Raw genomic sequence first — 19,516 nt, forward strand, 5'->3', positions numbered from 1 at the left:
TTGTTATATAGGGGAGGTTTTGTCAGTGACGCCACCCATGGTGTGCGGTGGTTGTTGGTGACACCGCCGCTTCCGCTGGGGTTGATGCCCGGGACTGATAGAGTGGGGCAGATGGATGTTATCCCCTCCATGGGTAGGGGAGATGTAGTCCCGGGGTCCAAATACAGGTGGAATGGTGCTGTGGAGCGCAATCTGCAGGGTTGGACTCGATGGTATTGGTGTACTCAAAGTTCCTGATTAAATTCACACAGAATCCAGATGGTAAACCAAATTGCCAGTGACCGGTGACCTCCGGCGGGTGTGTTCGGGTCCCACACCCTGGTACAGCAAACAGGGGTCCCTTCCTCTTGCACTTAGTGTTTGTGTCCGTGATTTTGACTACTCCGCTTGGAACAGGGAAGTCTACTCCCGGTGTGTTTGTCTGTGGGAGCTGTGGCACGCGAGAACTGACCCGTGGGATCTTAGCAGGCAATTGTGGAGCCCTATCCCCCTCGTTGGGCTTTTGTCTCGCTCTATCTGGGCCTCCTGTGGCACAAGACCTAAAATCTTGTCCCCGGCTGATCAATTAGAAAGGTGCGTGAAGCTGTCCTTGTTCTAAGGTCCAGGAAAAAGGAAAAAATACATTTTTAACCTAAAATAAGTTGCGTTATAGCCACATTTTTCAAATTCACTAAGGTAATGGGAGATAATGAACCATACAATATGTTGTGCAATTTTTCCTAAGTGCGCCAGTACCCCATATGTGGTCAAAAACTACTTTTGAAGCACAGTACAAAGTGAAGAAGGGAAGTGGCGCCATATTTGGAATGGTTTGCGGGTGCCATGTCGCATTGATAAAGCCCCTGGGGTACCAGAACAGCAGAAACAGCCACAAGTGACCCCTTTTTACAAACTGCACCACTCAATAAATCCATCTAGAGGTGCAGTGAATATATTGACACTACAGGTGTGTCACAAAATGTTATACTATTGGGCAGTGAAGAAAAAATAATTACATTTTTACCTCTAAACCTACATTTTTACCTCTAACTTGCTGATGTCCGCACTTTTGTGTACATCTAAAAAGACGGATAGAAAGTTGGACACCTCTGGTCATCAGGCCAGACAAGAATTCAAAGGACTCCCTCTGCCTCATTACAGTGAATTTTCCGTTGGAAAATTTCTAGTGATAGTCATGAAGCCATCCTGTATGTAATTTTTGACTGCAAATTTTATTAGGTTGGCAAAACTATAAGACCTATGTTTATTGGGTGTATAGAACACTTCAACTCTATCACAACATGAAAAGGCGTAACACAGTTAATTAACGATGTTCACAAAGTACACCGTGCTAACCCAGATATATTACGCTTTGCTGACATAAAGAGAGTTAATCCTTCATGGCAAGATCGTGATTATCACAAACTCCTTTTGAGAAAAGAATCTAAATGGATGCTTGACAAAGACCTTACAGAGGCTGTAGCGATGCTTATGGATTAAAGATAATGCATTGAGAAATCAGCCACTGGGATCCTGTCTTATTTTTCAATTTTGGCATTGCTTATTCCGCTTTGTTCCCTTAGATATGACATGCATCCTTTCCTTGCTGTTGAACATGTGGATTGCATGATTACAAAGGTTCCACAGTAGGTGCTGCAAACTGCATGGCTTTTGTATATGTCTAAATGGATTCTTGTCTGAATGCCCAGGTAGCCCTAGGCTTCAATGAAAACAATTACTTGTCTGTATTTCTGTAATTTGTTTGCTAACTAATGATGTTTTTTTTTAATGTTTTGTATAACTAATCTCCTTACTAATTACACAAATGTATGGGTGGCTCTCCTTTTAAAAAGAAATAACCCGCTCTCAATCTGTATGCAGGATTTGAAGAGTGTATCTCACCCGTAACGGCCAACGTCCTTTCTGTCTTCTGCCCTCTCTTTTGTTGAATTTTATGTCTCAATAAATTTAATTCATGGGATTTTGAGTGCTGCTATTTTTTTCTCTTCCACGTTGGACAATAGTTAAATACTAGCTACAACATTCCCATTGACATTCTTCGGAGCCTCCGCCCATAACATCCGGTGAGAGGCATAGAAGTCTGACATCTGTGATGTTCTACAAAGCTTTGAGGAATCAACAAAGATGGGAAGCAGCAATGACACCATAATCAGCGTAACCATCCCATGTCTACTCAAATGCTCGCTGCTCACAATTAAAGAGGAAGCTTTGCATGTGGACCAGTTGAAGATGGAGGAAGAATGTGCACAAGGCAATACTACCCAGCCCACCTTCATCTCATCTACTCAGCAAAGATTGGGTAATAATGAGGAAGAGACAATGGAGAGTTGTTGTCACAGGTGTATCATGTTTAACAGACAATCCTGTGGTGTCCGGCTGTAGAAGATCGCAGCATTTGGCTACAGAAACTGCTCACTTACATTCTCTTCTTTTCTCCTTGAGGTCAATCACTTTCCCTTAGGAATCTGCAGATTTCCTCACCTTTCAGCTGCTAATCATCAGCACTTCCCTTTGTGCTCTTAAATACTCTCATTCCCCTTTGTTCTTTGCTGGTAATAGAGTTAAAAAGCTATACTAGGCCTTGGATGCAAGTACTATTCATCTAAAGAAACTGAAAAATAAAAAAGGTACAGCTCTTAGAAGAATGGCGAAAAAAAAGGAAAACACAAAATTGGCCGGTCGTGAAGGGGTTAATACACTATTCCTTCTCTAGCAGCTTGCTCTACACTCTATGCAATTAAAAGCAACATTATTATAAAATAGAATATATTTTATGTTAGCAGCAGCAAGGTCTGTAAGGCTAGAATCCCTCTTTGGGCTCTTCTCCACTGGCGTTTTTTTTCTCCAAATCCCATCGCATGGAAAAAAGGATTGCAATCTGTCAAAGGGTTTCATATGATGCAGTCTCCATTTCTCATTTTTTTCAGACTCTACACGGGTTCTCCTTGAAATCGCAGCATGCTGCAATTTGATGCGATTCTCAGCTCTCTCACCCCCATGCAATCCTATGGGGGTGAGAAAAAAGTCAGAATACGGGTGGCATGCGCATGTCATACAGATGGCATACGCATGTCACACGGATCCTGACACTTGCATACCGCGTCAGACTGGCTACCGGAGAAATCTCCTGTAAAACCAGTCCTGGCTGCGGTTACATGCACTGAACTCCGGAGCTATCACCTGACCTCCAGACTGCAGCCTGAACAGCGAGCGCCGAGTGATTGATTCCCCGGCGATTGCTGTTCAGGTCAGCACAGCTGCAAACAGATCAGGCAGAATTCTGGAGCTCAGGTTACAGCTCTGGAGCTCAGTGCAGGTAACCGCGGCCAGGCCTGGTTTTACAGGAGATTTCTCCCGTAGCCAGTCCTACGCTGCTTGCCTAAAAACTCACATAGCACTCGCATGACGCTCACATGTCATATGGATGCTATGTGAGGAAAAAAAACACACACCATACACAGATCACACGCAGATCACACGCAGGATACTCGACTCACATTTTGAGCCGAGTATCGCTGTGATTTTTTACACGCCAGTGGAGAAGAGCCCTTAGGCCCCTTCTCCACTAGCGTTTTTGTCCTGCAAATTTCCTCGCATTGAGAAACGGATTGCAATCTTGCAAATGGTTTCTAATGATGCTGTCTCCATTTCCCCGTTTTGTTCTGACGATACACGGGCTCTCCATGAAATCGCAGCATGCTGCGATTTGATGCAATTCTCAGCTCTCTCACCCCCATGCAAGTCAGAATCCGGGTGGCATGCGCATGTCACACGGATCCTGACACTTGCATACCGGGTCAGACTGGCTACCGGAGAAATCTCCTGTAAAACCAGGCCTGACCGCTGTTACCTGCACTGAACCCCGAGCTGTCCCCTGAGCTCCAGACTGCAGCCTGAATAGCGAGTGCCGAGTGATTGATTCCCCGGCGACTGCTGGTCAGGTCAGCACAGCTGCAAACAGATCAGGCAGACGCTGGAGCTCAGATTACAGCTCTGGAGCTCTGTGCAGGTAACAGCGGCCAGGACTGGTTTAACAGGAGATTTCTCCCGTAGCCAGCCCTACACTGCTTACCTAAAAACTCACATAGCACCCGCATGACGCTCACATGTCATACGGATGCTATGTGAGGAAAAAAACACACATTGTACGCATATCACACGCAGATCACACGCAGGATACTCGACTCACATTTTGAGCCGAGTATCGCTGTGATTTAAAAAACGCTAGTGGAGAAGGGGCCTTAGGCCTCTTCTCCATTAGCGTTTTTGTCCTGCATATTTCCTCGCCTTGAGAAACGGATTGCAATCTTGCAAATGGTTTCCTATGAGGCTGTCTCCATTTCCCCGTTTTTTAAGGACTCTACACAGGCTCTCCATGAAATTGCAGCATGTCGCCGGGGAATCAATCACTCGGCGCTCGCTGTTCAGGCTGCAGTCTGGAGCTCAGGGGACAGCTCGGGGTTCAGTGCAGGTAACAGTGGTCAGGCCTGGTTTTACAGCAGTTTCCTCCGGTAGCCAGTCTGACCCTGTATGCAAGTGTCAGGATCCGGGTGACATGCGCATGCCACCCGGATTCTGACTTGCATGAGGGTGAGAGAGCTGAGAATCGCATCAAATCGCAGCATGCTGCGATTTCATGGAGAGCCCGTGTAGAGTCCTTAAAAAATGGGGAAATGGAGACAGCATCATTAGAAACCATTTGCAAGATTGCAAACCGTTTCTCAATGCGATGGAATTTGGAGGAAAAAAACGCCAGTGGAGAAGAGGCCTAAGGCCTCTAGCGTTTTATAAATCACAGCGATACTCGGCTCAAAATGTGAGTCGAGTATCCTGCGTGTGATCTGCGTACAGTGTTACACCTCTTGGCTCTCCGGTTGCAAGGAACGAGGTAGTCTCCCATTCCTTGTCTGCCTTGGGGCTCTTCTCCACTGGCGTTTTTTTAATCACAGCGATACTCGGCTCAAAATGTGAGTCGAGTATCCTGCGTGTGATCTGCGTGTGATCTGCGTACGGTGTGTGTATTTTGTTTTTTTTTCCCCTCACATAGCATCCGTATGACATGTGAGCGTCATGCGGGTGCTATGTGAGTTTTTAGGTAAGCAGCGTCAGACTAGCTACAGGAGAAATCTCCTGTAAAATCAGTCCTGGCCGCGGTTACCTGCACTGAGCTCCAGAGGGGTCATCTGAGCTCCAGCGTTTTGCCTGATCTGTCTGCAGCTGTGCTGACCTGAACAGCAATCGCCGGGGAATCAATCACTCGGCGCTCGCTGTTCAGGCTGCACTCTGGAGCTCGGGTGACAGCTCCGGAGTTCAGTGCATGTAACCGCGGCCAGGACTGGTTTTACAGATTTCTCCGGTAGCCAGTCTGACGCGGTATACAAGTGTCAGGATCCGTGTGACATGCGCATGCCACGCGGATTCTGACTTTTCTCTCACCCCCATAGGATTTCATTGGGGTGAGAGAGCTGAGAATCGCATCAAATCGCAGCATGCTGCGATTTGAAGGTGAAACCGTGTAGAGTCATAAAAAAACGGGTAAAAGGAGACAGCCTCATAGGAAATGATTACACAGATTGCAATCCGTTTTTTCAAGTGATTGAATTTGGAGACAAAAAACGCCAGTGGAGAAGAGCCCTTAGGTCTCTTTTCCACTTGCAATAAAATAATCACTGCGATACTCATCCCTAAAACGTGGAAGAGTGTCATGCATATTGTCTTGTGCATGTCATGCAAGTGTGCATATTTTTTTCTCACCTACTGTAGCATCCGTATGTCATGCGAGTGCCATGCGAGTGCTGTGCAAGTGCTGTGCAAGTACTATGTGAGTGTGTAGATTTTTCTCACCTAGCATCCGTGTGACATGTGTATGCCTTCCATATAACATGCGTATGTAATGCTGTGTGATATTTTTCTTGCACCCATAGACTTGCATTAGCAAGTGAGGTGCGATCTGCGCAGCCATACGCAGCATGCTGCACTTTTAACGAGAGCACGATTCGTGATGAGAAATAAAAGGCAAGAGGACACTGCCTCATTGATTAAAACTGGTGCCAGTGCAATCCGATGTTTTATCAGATCGCACTCGCACATGAAAATCACAAGTGGAAAAAAGCCCTTATACACTATAACGTCTCCTGAAGAACTCTCCCTGCACTATTTCTGGGTTCAGTGCGCTAAGTATGGCGTAGCCAAGTCTTATATAGACCCGATGACACTATGCAGCCTGCCAATCACAGTAATGCCAATAGTCGACATGGCTAGGGCATTACTGTGATTGGCAGGCGAAAAATGTGTGGGGGGAATAGAGCATGGCCTCCTAGTACCAGAATACTTATTCAAGTACCAAGCGTCTTGACCACCAGGGTGCTCGATCAAGTACATCACTATTTATAACTGTTGTTGAAAAGAAGGGTTGCTGTATTGGCCAGTTATTTTTTGTTGTTTTTGAAATGTTAGAGATGTATGTTTGTATAATTTAAATTGTTTGTTTATTTTTCTAACTTTAACAGATGAAACTAAACAATTGAAATGGCAACATTTACATTTTTAGATTAGTTGCTTAACAATTTGGCACAAAAATAGTTGCACAATAATTATGTACATATAGATATTCTGCTAAAGCCTTGTTCACACATCCGTGTTTAAACAAGTATGTGTTTAAACAGTGTCATTAGTGATTTGGATCAGTGTGTCAGCAGTGTACAGTCTATGGGTCAATTTTTACCATCAGTATATCATACAGTCAACTTTGTTTTTTTAGACTTTGTTGTTATATCTGTTGTTCCCTTTTCTTCTCTCTGAACTGCATTGATGTCCTTTTATCTATAATAAAGTATTCTCCTTTTTGTCTAATTACATCCAGAGCCACTGAAGATTCACTGCTTTCTACTGGGCTTCTGATGGAAGTAGTCCTTCCCTTTTCAGGCCTTTAGTATGAATTTGATCGTGGACCCCAATGTGAGAAATATATGCCATGAAGAAATCTGTACCTGAGGAGGCGTATATATTTGGGGCAACTTTATCCTATTATATGATATGTTTATAGTTGTTGGTTTGTATTGAATATGTATTCCCTCCCTACGTCTGTATCCATGGTTCAAATTAATTTGCTATAGTCCCTAGTTTGATTCCCGAACAGGGGAGGTTAACAATATGTGGCTATTTTGTTGGAGTTATTTCTATAATTTCCCGCGATGCCTTCCCCTGTATGCATGTCACGTCTGCGCTGTTTTGCTGTCGGCGAGCTCGCTGTTATTATAGTGGCAGCACATGCACTGGAGCCGGATGAGACGTCCCTGCTCCCACGCATGCGTCGTGCTGCTTGACAGACTGCTTACCTGCGGCATCATGGTTAGCCGGTTGCGCATGCATCAGGACAGGGGATGACGTATGCGGAAGTCCTCATCAGTAGATTTTAAAAACTGGTGATAAGAGAGAGGAGACACTCTTCTCCCTCCCTGAAGAAGCCATACATGGGATCACTCATTTCCAAGGCGAAATGTACGTTGGTGGGGAACCTTGTTTCCTCTGCTATTGGACATTGGCACTGGTTACTTTAGGAACATTTTTCACTTTATTAGGTATGTGCAATATTGAATGCAATCATTATAGATCATATGGGCATATGTTTACCTGGCAGGCTATTTAGGGATGTGTAATGGGGATTGAAACATCAGCTTTCCATTACAAAGAGATCGCTTGTGGTTCTTTTGCACCAGACACTTTATGGGGGAACCACAGAGATAATATAGGATATATGTTTGATATTCTTTACTCTCCCTACCTATGCTGCATTGGCATGTTTTCTGCTATATTTATCTGATGCCCGTTATATATATTTATTTAAAGATTTTTTTTTCTGTGCCACTCATTTCACCAGACGTATGTGTCCCGTGGTTTTTTATGTCACTAATTGTTCGTTTTTATCTGTGCCACTATTTTTTGTAGTTAATACATTTTTTTGCTAACACATATAACTCTTGTCCTCCGGTATTTATATTATAAGTATGTGGTTAAACATTGTCATTAGGGATTTGGATCAGTGTGTCATCAGTGTACAGTCCATGTGTCCATTTTTACCATCAGTATGTCATTTAGTCATGGCCGAAAGTATTGGTACCCTTGAAATTGCTCCACAAAATGAAGCATTTCTCCTAACAAATTATTGCAATTACACATTTTGTTGTACACATATTAATTTCCTTTGTGCATATTGGAACAACAGAAAAAAATCTGAAAAAAAGGAAATTGAACATAATTTCACACAAAACTCCAAAAATGGTCCCAACAAAATTGTTGGCACTCTAAGCTTAATATTTGCTGCACACACCTTGGAATAAATAACTGCAATCAACCACCTCCTAAAACCATCAACAAACTACTTACACCTCTAAAGTGGAATTTTGGACCATTCTACTTTTGCAAACTACCGTACTTCAGATTTCTCATATTTGAAGGGTGCCTTCTCCCAACAACAATTTTTGAGATCTTTCCACGAGTGTTCACTGGGATTTGGGATTTAGACTCATTGTTAGCCACTTCAGAACTCTGCAGTGCTTTGTTTCCAGTCATTGCTGGGTGCTTTTTTTTAAATATATTTAGGGTGATTGTCCTGCTGGATGCTGGAAGACCCTTATCATAGGACAGAAACTCTTCTGACACGAAGCACTACATTGCGACCCCAAATCATCTGGTACTCTTCTGATTTCATGATACTTTGCAAACAGTCAGGGCACTCAGTGCCAGAGGCAGCAAAACAACCCCAACACATTTTTGAATCTCCACCATATTTGACTATAGGTACAGTGTTGTTTTCTTTGTAGGCCTCTTTCTATTAATTATCAGTAAACAGTAAAGTAATTTGCCAAACTTCTCTATCTTCATCTCATCTGTCCCCAGTACACTTTCCCTGAAGGATTTTTAGTCAGGTACATTTTACAAAATACAGTCTACTTTTTCATGTTTCTGTGTCAGCAGAGTGGTTCTCCTGGGTCTTTTTACCATAGTGTTTCATTGTATTAAAATGTCAACGGATAGTTTGAGCTGACACTATTCTTCTTAAAGCCTGCAGGACAGCTTGAATGTCTTTGAAACCTGATTAGGGCTGCTTATCCACCATTCAGTTTATCCTGCATTGCAACCTTTCATCTATTTTTCTTTTTTGCCGTCCAAGTACAGGGAGATTAGCTACAGTGCCATGATTTGTAAACTTTTTGATTATTTTGAGCACCTTATACAAAGGAACATCAAGATCTCTGGAGATGGACTTTTAAACTTGAGATTGTTGGTATTTTTTTTAACTATTTTGGTTCTCACGTCCTCAGACAGTTCTCTTCTTATTCTGTTCTCTGTGCTTAGTGTGGCACACATAGACACAAAATAGAAACAATTAATTCAACTTCTCTTTTTTTTCTAGTTTCAGGAGTGATTTTCATATTACCCAGCGTCACATGCTTGAAATACCCACAATTTTGAAAGGATGCCAACAATTATGTCCAGCCCAATTTAAGGGTTTTGTGTGAAATTATGGAAATTATGTCCAGTTTGCCTTTTTTTATGCATTTTTGTATGGTTCCAATACACACAAAGGAAATGAACATGTAATTACAATAATTTTTTGGAAGAAATACTTCATTTTCTGGAACAATTTCAAGGGTGCCAACACTTCCCGTCATGACAGTAAGTGTTTTTCACAGATGGATAAGTAAATCAATAGATTACAAATTTCCTTCAACCTTTTCAGTGTTTAATACGGACAGCACACAAATGCCTTGAATGTGCTGTACATATTTTTCATGTACTCATAGACATACATTTTTAGACATGGGGTCCCGGAAAAAACATGGACATATGAATAGCACAATTGATCATGACAGGTACATATTGTATCCGTGAAAAAAAAAATGTATACAACGCGTATGTGTGAATGAGGGTCAAGGCTATGATCATGTAGATTAAGGTCTCATTCACATATACAACACATTCCCATTATAATATATGGTGATATTCACATATCTGTGGAAAATCTATGGAAACATGCCCTTTTTTATCACAGATAAAAAGGGCTCATACAAGTATATGGGTCCATGGAAAACAGGTACTGTACCACACACGGATAGCATCAGTGTGCCGTATTCTGTCTGTATTTAAGTTTGCAAAGTATAGAAAAAACTTTCTATTTTTTTTTCTTCTTTATCCATCAATGAAAAACACTGATGACACACAGATGGTTAAAACAAACACATGGACCGTTCACTGATGGTGCACTGATCCAAAATACTGATGACACTGGTACTATTTTTCATGTATGGTTTTAAACACGGACGTATAAATGAAGCCTTTTACTTTCTTAATTATTCAGGATTCCGGTTTATTTACTTTTCAGGTTGATTGATAGCAGTGTAGGTGTTTAATAAAATTAATCATCAAAGATACAAATTCCCTAATTGTGCACACAGTGGAAAAAGATAGTAAAGGCCGCTTTGCATGCTGCGACATCGCTAGCCGATGCTAGCGATGTCGAGCGTGATAGCACCCGCCCCCATCGCACGGCCGATATGTGGTGATCGCTGCCTAGCGAACATTATCGCTACGGCAGCGTCACATGCACATACCTGCTTTGCGACGTCGCTGTGACTGGCGAACCGCCTCCTTTCTAAGGGGGCGGTTCGTTCAGCGTCACAGCGACGTCAAAGCAGCGTCACTGAACCGCCGCCCAATAGAAGCGGAGGGGAGGAGATGAGTGACCGGAACATGCCGCCCACCTCCTTCCTTCCTCCTTTTCCGGTGGACGCAGGTAAGGAGATGTTTGCCGTTCCAGCGGCGTCACACATAGCGATGTGTGCTGCCGCAGGAACGACAAAGAACATCGTTACTGCAGCAGCAACGATAATTGGGAAGGGACCCCCATGTCACCGATGAGTGATTTTGAACGTTTTTGCGACGATTCAAAATCGCTCATAGGTGTCACACACAACATCGCTAAAGCGGCCGGATGTGAGTCACAAATTCCGTGACCCCAACGATCTCGTAGCATGTAAAGCCACCTTAATACTCACTGGTGTTTAGTAGGTTCAGACCTGTTGGTTATATTCCCTCTAATATAGTCCAGTGGCAATGTACTGTAGATTATATTATGTAAGGAGAAAAGTCCAGCTCACCTGTTCCCTTAAGTGCGATGGATAATAGGTTCCAGCAATAAAGACAAAAATCCAGAGGAAATCCAACAATTCAAAAAGGGATAGGTTTTTATTGTATAAAAATCTTCAGATATAAAAAAGACAAAGATGGGTAGTAAAAATATACCCCAATGCGGTTTACACGTTTCAAGGCTATATGTTTACAATTTCCTCCTCTTGCAGATGCATTAACTGTTTCCGAGCCAAAAAATTCAAAATTCTTTAAATCTCCCCCATGCAACTGAAGAAAATGTTGAGATACCTTAGATGGATTATTAGCTTCACTATTAACGGAGTCCCTGATGTGTTCTTTTATACGCTGTTTCAGTTTCCTTATATTGCAACCAATACACTTTAAGTTACAACTATTACAAGATATACAGGAAACCACTTATTTGCTGTTACAGTTAATAAATTGCTTAATTTTCCTCTCCATTCCTTCTCCCTGCCTATATATTTTTGATATATTTACAACAAACACATTTATTTGTACCACTTTTATGGAAAATTAAGCAATTTATTAAATGTAACAGCAAATATGTGGTTTACTGTATATCTTATAATAGTTATAACCTGAAGTATATTGGTAACACTATAAGAAAATTGAAACAGCGTCTAAATAAACACAACAGGGACTGAGCTAATAATGAAGTTAATATTTATCTAATGTATTCTGACTAGAGATGAGCGGAGTCGCAGATAACCTAGACTGACGGGTCCCTGCTAAATTTTTTTAAGTTCCGGTCTAGAATCCGGTACCCTTATAAGTCTATGGTAAACAGAATCCAGCGATTAAAAATGTTGGTAGAAGGGGGATAGGAGCATGCGTGTTGTAGTCACTAAAGCCCATGGCTGTAAACTCCTTCTAGGTCCCGCATTCACTTCCGGCGCTGCACTAAAAATAAAGGTAGATGCTAAAATATATGGGCTCCTTCTAGGTATGACGTAATTTATCACGTGATAGGGGTGTGTATTCAAAATGCAGCCTGGTGGGCATGGACTTGTTTATAATAGAAGCGTGGGTATGGGGGTAAGACCCCCAGATGGGGGCGAGAGGGATGAGCAGATCTCTGTGCCTGCGATGTTTCCTCCTCTGCTCATCCTAAAGGGTGCTTTACACGCTGCGACATCGCTAACGATATATCGTCGGGGTCACGTCGTTAGTGACGCACATCTGACGCCGTTAGCGACATCGCAGCGTGTGATACCAATGAGCGACGATCAACGAGCGCAAAAACGTGAAAAATCATTGCTCGTTGACACGTCGTTCATTTCCGTAATATCGTTGCTGCTGCAGGTACGATGTTGTTCGTCGTTCCTGCAGCAGCACACATTGCTATGTGTGACACCACAGGAACGGCGAACATCTCCTTACCTCCGTCCACCGGCAATGAGGACGGAAGGAGGTGGGCGGCATGTTCCGGCCGATCATCTCCGCCCCTCTTCTGCTACTGGACGGCTGCCGTGTGACGTCGCTGTGACGCTGTCGTGTGACGCCGCATGACCCGCCCCCTTAGAAAAGAGGCGGATCGCCGGCCAGAGCGACGTCGCAGGGAAGGTATGTCCGTGTGACGGGTGTTAGCGATGTTGTGCGCCATGGGCAGCGATTTGCCCGTGACGCACAACCAACAGGGGCGGGTACGCTCACTAGCGATATCGGTACCGATATCGCAGTGTGTAAAGTACCCTTTAGTTTCCGGTTCATGGATCATGAAGCAGGAGGCTCAGGATGAGCAGCGCCCGCAATATTTCCTCCTCTACTCATCCTGAGCCCTGCTGGTTCATGAATCATGAAGCAGGAGGCTCAAGATAAGCTGCGCCTGCAATGTTTCCTCCTCTGCTCATCCTGAGCCCTCATGGTTCATGATTCATGAAGCAGGAGGCGCAGGATGAGCTGCGCCTATGATGTTTCCTCCACTACTCATTCTTAGCCCTCCTGGTTCATGATTCATGAAGCAGGGGGCTAAGGATGAGCTGCTCCCACACTATTTCTTCCTCTGCTCATCCTAAGCCTCCTGGTTCATCAATCATAATTCTGACTCACAGTCACCGCCTGTGAGTGGTTGCAGTCAGACACTGTCAAAAAAGGCTGGGGGCAAGTCTGACTGCAACCAACCACAGATGCAAGGATGGTTGGTGGGCGGGGAAAGCAGGGAAAGCAGTGCATATGTATGAGCAATGATGAGCGGTCCAGGGAGCCTGCAGGAGCAGCATACAGCCAAGCGGGAGAAGTTTACAGCCGCAGTAAGTATGATACACTCGCTTCATTCTTATTTTCTTTATTTTTCTTTAATTTCTTGAGTGCCGGATCCATATCAAACACCCGGAGTCCCGGGCCCGAACACGGCAACCAGGCACCTTTGAAACTGCGCAGATCTGGACTTTTACAGTCTGGGTCCACCCATCTCTATTGAGGTGTGCCGCTCCTGCAGCGGATCGAACCGCTCGGTTCTGGGGGTGATGATTACTCATGGTTTGAGGGTCTTAGGTCACCCGGGGGCTGGGGGCCACATTCAAATGTAAAGGTGGTATGTACAGGGGAGATATAGTTAGTTAGTGACGCCACCCTTGGTGTACGGTAATTGGGAGTACCATTGGGAGTACCCGGGGTGATGGAGTGGGGCAGCAAGGTGTCGTTGCCCTCTACGGGTAGGGGAAGGCCCCGGGACTCTGGATGGTGCTGTGGGATGCAGGGGGGATGCGCAGGCTTGCAGGTGTTAACTGGGTACTCACTCAGCAGACGCTGACAACCAGGTAAACCAAGTCTCTGGGTGCCGCTGCCCTCTTCCGTGTCCCATCCCCTGCAGCACTGCCTGGTGGTCCATGACCTGCCTCCTGGCACAAATTTAGAGTGTCTGTTGTGGCCCGGTAGCTTGGAGCTTTCTGGGCCCCACTCCCCACTGTGGCTAAGTGAGGGAGCCTGCTCTTAGGAGCTCATGTTTGGGATTTCAGTGGGCCGCTGGTTATTAAAGCCCTATCCCCCTCATTGCGCTAGTGCCCCCAATCTCTGAGCTTCGTGGGAACAGTCCATAAAGGCCCTGTCCTCCGCAGGTTAATTGCCGGGTCGCCTGAAGCTTCTCCCCGATCTAGGGTCCATGTACCCCGATGTGCCTTCAGTCGTGGACTAGTGATAGCACCAGGCTGCTGACCGTCCTCCTTGATGGGTTCCAAGCACCTAGCCTCAATCCCCTGCGACCGGGGGTCCGACTCCTCTAGGTCCAGACCACCGTTTGCGACCTAGTCTGCTTCTCCCCTGGGAGCTCCAACTCCCAGCTTCCTCAGAGCTCCTCTAAGCTCGAGGGCTACCACTGCACTGAACTGAGACTTCCCATCTCCCTGCCTGACCCCTAAGTGGGCGGCCTTATTCCTGGCTAAGCAGCCCACTGGTGTGTCTGACAGATGTGGCGCAAGATGTATCTAGCATTTGTGAATGCTGGTGGAGGCAGTACTGCAGGATAGAGAACCAGAACCATGGGAGTTTGAGTCCTGCACGGGGAAGACAGATTGTGCAGAACCCTGTGACGACCCGAATAGTCCAGGGCGTCACAAGTAGGTTATCAATAAGCGGCATGTAGCCTTGAAATGCGTAAACTGCATTGGAATTTATTTTTACTACCCATTTCTTTTTTATATGTGATTCTTTTTATACAATAATAGCCTATCCCTTTTTGAAGAGCTGGATTTTCTCTGGATTTTTTTCAATGTAAATTATATTCCCCCGAAACAAGAGGGTATCAGGGATGAAGATAATTTATTTCCATTGGTATAAAAGAATGAGAGGTAGAATACTACATTTATTTATACTCTGTATCTATACAGAGGTATATGAAACTCTTTCTGCCAAAAACACTAGACATCGGACGTCAGAAAACTGGTGTAGCAGGAATGAGGAGTCATACTGAAAGTGATGATATTTTAAACATCTTCTTGTCATACAGTACACTGACTTAACCGACTGACTCATTTAAAGAGATTTTCCCAAGAACAAAGTTATTTTTAACCCCTTCGAGAGCTATGACGTGCTGGTACGTCATAAGTCGTGTCACTCCTTTTGATGCTGGTTCACATGCTGAGGCCACACCTTTGCCTGCACATGTCGGCTGATCTGATAATAATAATAATAATAATAATTAATAATTATAATTTCCACTATTGGATATGTTTAAACAAAAATGTTCCTGTGCTGAGATAATCTTATATATGTCCCTGCTATGTAATGGCCATGTCTGACCGTACAGGGACATGGTCTGATCATATTACATCTCCTGGGCCGGGGAGATAGCAAAAGAGTATAAAAACATTACAGCATGGGATCACATCTGATTTTTTTTCGGAGGTAACACATTTCTCTGTCTGTTTTTAAAGATTGTTTTACCTCAAAGAAAGAAATACCTGTGATCCCATGCTGTAATGTCTATATACTTTATTAATTCCTGCCTGGCCCATAAGCTGTGATCAGACCATGTCCCTGTACGGTCAGACACATCCATTACACAGTACATAGCAGGGTCACATATATAACATTATTTCAGCACAAGAACTTTTTTTTCTAAACTTGTACAACTGTGGAACTTATTATTAGTCCAATAATTGATTTAAATTAATTTTCTTTGTGGGAAAACCCCTTTAAGGTGCTTCAATGGTAAGAGGACACATTCTTTCCAATTTTTTGATTGTTCAATTTGCTTGAATTCCAATAAAATGGTGGCTAGATATGGGATGCCATTGCTAACAATCAGAATCCATCTTCATTTATCAGAACTAAAGATAAGCAAGTTTTTTTTATAATTGAATTGTGAATAAAGAATAATTCATTTTTTTTCAATAAATGTTGTTTTAACCCCAAAATTTTTAATATTTATAAGGGCTCTTAAAAAAAAGGATCACCCAGCACTATATAATTTTTCCTGAGTACGACAATACCCTCCATGCAATCAGGTACTACTTTTGAGATACAGATTAAAACTGAGAAGGGAAGGAGTGCCATGTTGGAGTTCAGAATTTGCTGTTATGGTTTGCGAGTGCAATGTCACATTAGCAGAGCTCCTGAGGTTCCAGAGTAGGAGAAATCCCCCACAAGTGACCTTATTTTACAAAATGCACTCCTTAATGAGTTAATTCAGGGGAGTAGTGAGCATATTGACAAAAATGTTATACTATTGGGCAGTGAAGAAAAGATAATTACATTTTTACCACTATAATGTTGTTTTAACCCCAGATTTCAAATTTTCACAAAGGGAATAGGTAAAAAAGGCCCAATAATGTTTGTGATACTACGCTCACTGGATGTGATAGGGAACACTCTATTGGCTGCTAGATTGAGTCACACACACAGGAATGTTTTTTTTTTTAACAGTCTAGATGGTTTATTTAGCCACATATAAACTGCATTTCTGGAACATAAATATGAGCCTTCCTTCAGCTTTACAGGAACATAAAACATAACACAGTATTACAGTCTGTTTTACCTCATGGGTACACTCGCACATGTGCAAATACACTTCTTCAGAATAGTATCCCAGGAGCAACATTCATTCCCTGACCTAGGTCAGCACACAACCCCCATAATTTGGGGTTACCTTTCATGAGCTTTGGCAGGCTTCACAAAATGACTCCTGTCAGTCCACAGCTCTGGAAGCTTGCTTTTTCCAAGTCGAGATCTCCTGCTGTCAGAAACTGTGTCTTACAACACAGCCTCTCTATCCTGGCTGTACTCTTCCCTCCAGACTCTGTCAGGCAGTTTCCAACTTCCAAACACAGTGGCCATGTGCTCAGACCTCAAACCAATCGTACATTTGTTGGTAGAGTTGAAGAAAAAGCTGTATACTTACCCAAGGGAGTTGACCAGTATGCAGCAACATTGGGACCGCTTAGAAGAGTCATCATGGGATCAGACTTCAGGTGACACTTGCTTAAATTTGATCAAGAGCATGTCCAGAAGGATTCAGGCAGTGTTGAAAGCCAAAGGTAGATTTACAAAATACTAATAAAATAATAAAAAAAATTACATTTACATTTTTAGGAGCAAAATAGTAACAATGCAGTGACGTGACAAGAATCTGCATAACTAATCATATGCTGATTAGTTGCATTTCAAAGTTATGCATGAGATAGCCAAGTTATTTGTCTATAAAATGATGGTAGTCTCACCTTCAAAGCTGTAGGTTATGGTGAGATATGGAGCGTGCGATGTCGCTTGTGAAAGCACCCGCCCCGACATTTGTGCGTCACAGGCAAATTGCTGCCCGTGGCGGACAAAATCGCTAGTACCCCTCACACGTACTTACCTTCCTAGCAACGTTGCCGTGATCGATGAACAGCCTCTTTTCTAAGGGGGCGGTTCATGTGGCGTCACAGCGACGTCACACGGCAGGCGTCCAATAGAAGCAGAGGGGCGGAGAGCAGCCGCATGAAAGTCACGCCCACCTCGTTGCCGGAGGACGCAGGTACGGTGTTGTTCGTCATTCCTGGGGTGTCACACATAGCGATGTGTGCTGCCTCAGGAACGACCAACAGCCTGAGTCCGGAACCAGCAACGACATTTGGGAAATGAACGACGTGTCAATGATCAACGATTAGGTGAGTAATTTTGATCGTTACCGGTTGCTTGTAGGTGTCACACGCAACGACGTTGCTCACGAGGCCGGATGTGCGTCACGAATTCCGTGACCCCCAATAACATCTCGTTAGCAATGTCGCTGAGTGTAAAGCGGCCTTTACTCTCAACAGTCTGAGGGCTAAGGAACATGTTACAAAATTATTTTTTTTCCAATTCATATTTTGGAAGACATTAACAGTTAACATCTGTTCTTGAAAGATATGGTGCTGGAGGAGATAGACAACATGATTCTAATGTCATTCTGTGCTAAAGAGTCTATGAGCCTTAAGGCCACTTTACACTGCCGATCGCACCCGAGCCTGTCATTTGTGCATCACGGGCAAATCGCTGCCCGTGGCTCACAAGATCGCTAGTACCCCTCACACGTACTTACCTTCCTAGCGACGTCGCTGTGGCCGGCAAACAGCCTCTTTTCTAAGCAGGCAGTTCGTGTGGTGTCACAGCCATGTCACACGGCAATCGTCCAATAGAAGTGGAGGGGCGGAGAGCAGGCGCATGAAAGTCACGCCCACCTCGTTGCCGGAGGACGCAGGTATGGTTTTGTTCGTCGTTCCTAGGGTGTCACACATAGCAATGTGTGCTGCCTCAGGATTGACCAGCAACCTGCGTCCTGAACCAGCAACGACATTTGGGAAATGAATGACGTGTCAACGATCAACGATTAGGTGACTAATTTTGATCGTTAGCGGTCGCTCGTACGTTTCACACGCAACGACGTTGCTAACAAGGCCGGATGTGCGTCACGAATTCCGAGACCCCAACGACATCTCATTAGCGATGTCGTTGCGTGTAAAGCCCCCTTTAGTGGTAGAGACACTGTCCATGGTAGCAGTACTTTGAGTCAGTGGAAATGTTAGAGGTAAAAATGGAAGGGGCAAAGAGCAATGGCCAATTCACACATGGAGGCAATGAAGTTCTTGATGAGGATTCTGAATTGAACAAAACCAGGGAATCAGACTGTGGTTGGCAGAACCTGTAGTAATCTTTGCAGGAACTTGTTAACATTAGCAATACATAGTAAAGACAATGTGCTTTAAAAGCATCTTCTGGGTTCAAAAACAGCTATTTGTGTGGTCATCTCTGGAGCAAGTAATGCAGTTAGTAAACAAAACCTCAAAGGTCTGGTCACAGTGGTGGTGAGTGATAACTTAGGTCCTCTTATGTTTCGGAATTAATTTCCACGTTGCTGTAGGACTGTTCTATTGCATTGTGTAGGTTGTGCTGTTGGAAAAACAAGCCACATACATCATGGCACACATCAGATAGGAACTACATCACACCTTCAGCACATTAAATGGCATCACCGGCTCATGTGGATAAATGAAACAGACAAGCAAGATAAGCAAGTCTCAAGCTGTTCTCCTTCCTCTTTTCATGGTCATCTTTCTGGTAACCAGTCTGCACACAAAAGTAGTGCTTTATTATCATTATCCCTGCTCCTTCATCGTCATTCTGTTTTCCATTTACTTCCTCCTCTACCTCCATTGCATTAGCAGTAGAGATGAGCGAGTACAGTAATATTCGTAATCGCTATACTCGTAACGAGTACTTTTTAATATTCGTGTATTCGTTCCAAATATCGAGTACAATGCAACTCAATGGGAAATGTGAGTAATTTTCTGTTGGACCCAACAAAGAGGTCTGGGAGCCTGAGGAAAAGGCTGAAATGGAGGGGAAAGTGATGAAGTTAAATGGGTAGAGCCTGGATAATATGCCTGCA

Source organism: Anomaloglossus baeobatrachus, chromosome 1 (genome assembly GCF_048569485.1).
Source record: "Anomaloglossus baeobatrachus isolate aAnoBae1 chromosome 1, aAnoBae1.hap1, whole genome shotgun sequence".
NCBI classification, from domain to species: Eukaryota; Metazoa; Chordata; class Amphibia; order Anura; family Aromobatidae; genus Anomaloglossus; species Anomaloglossus baeobatrachus.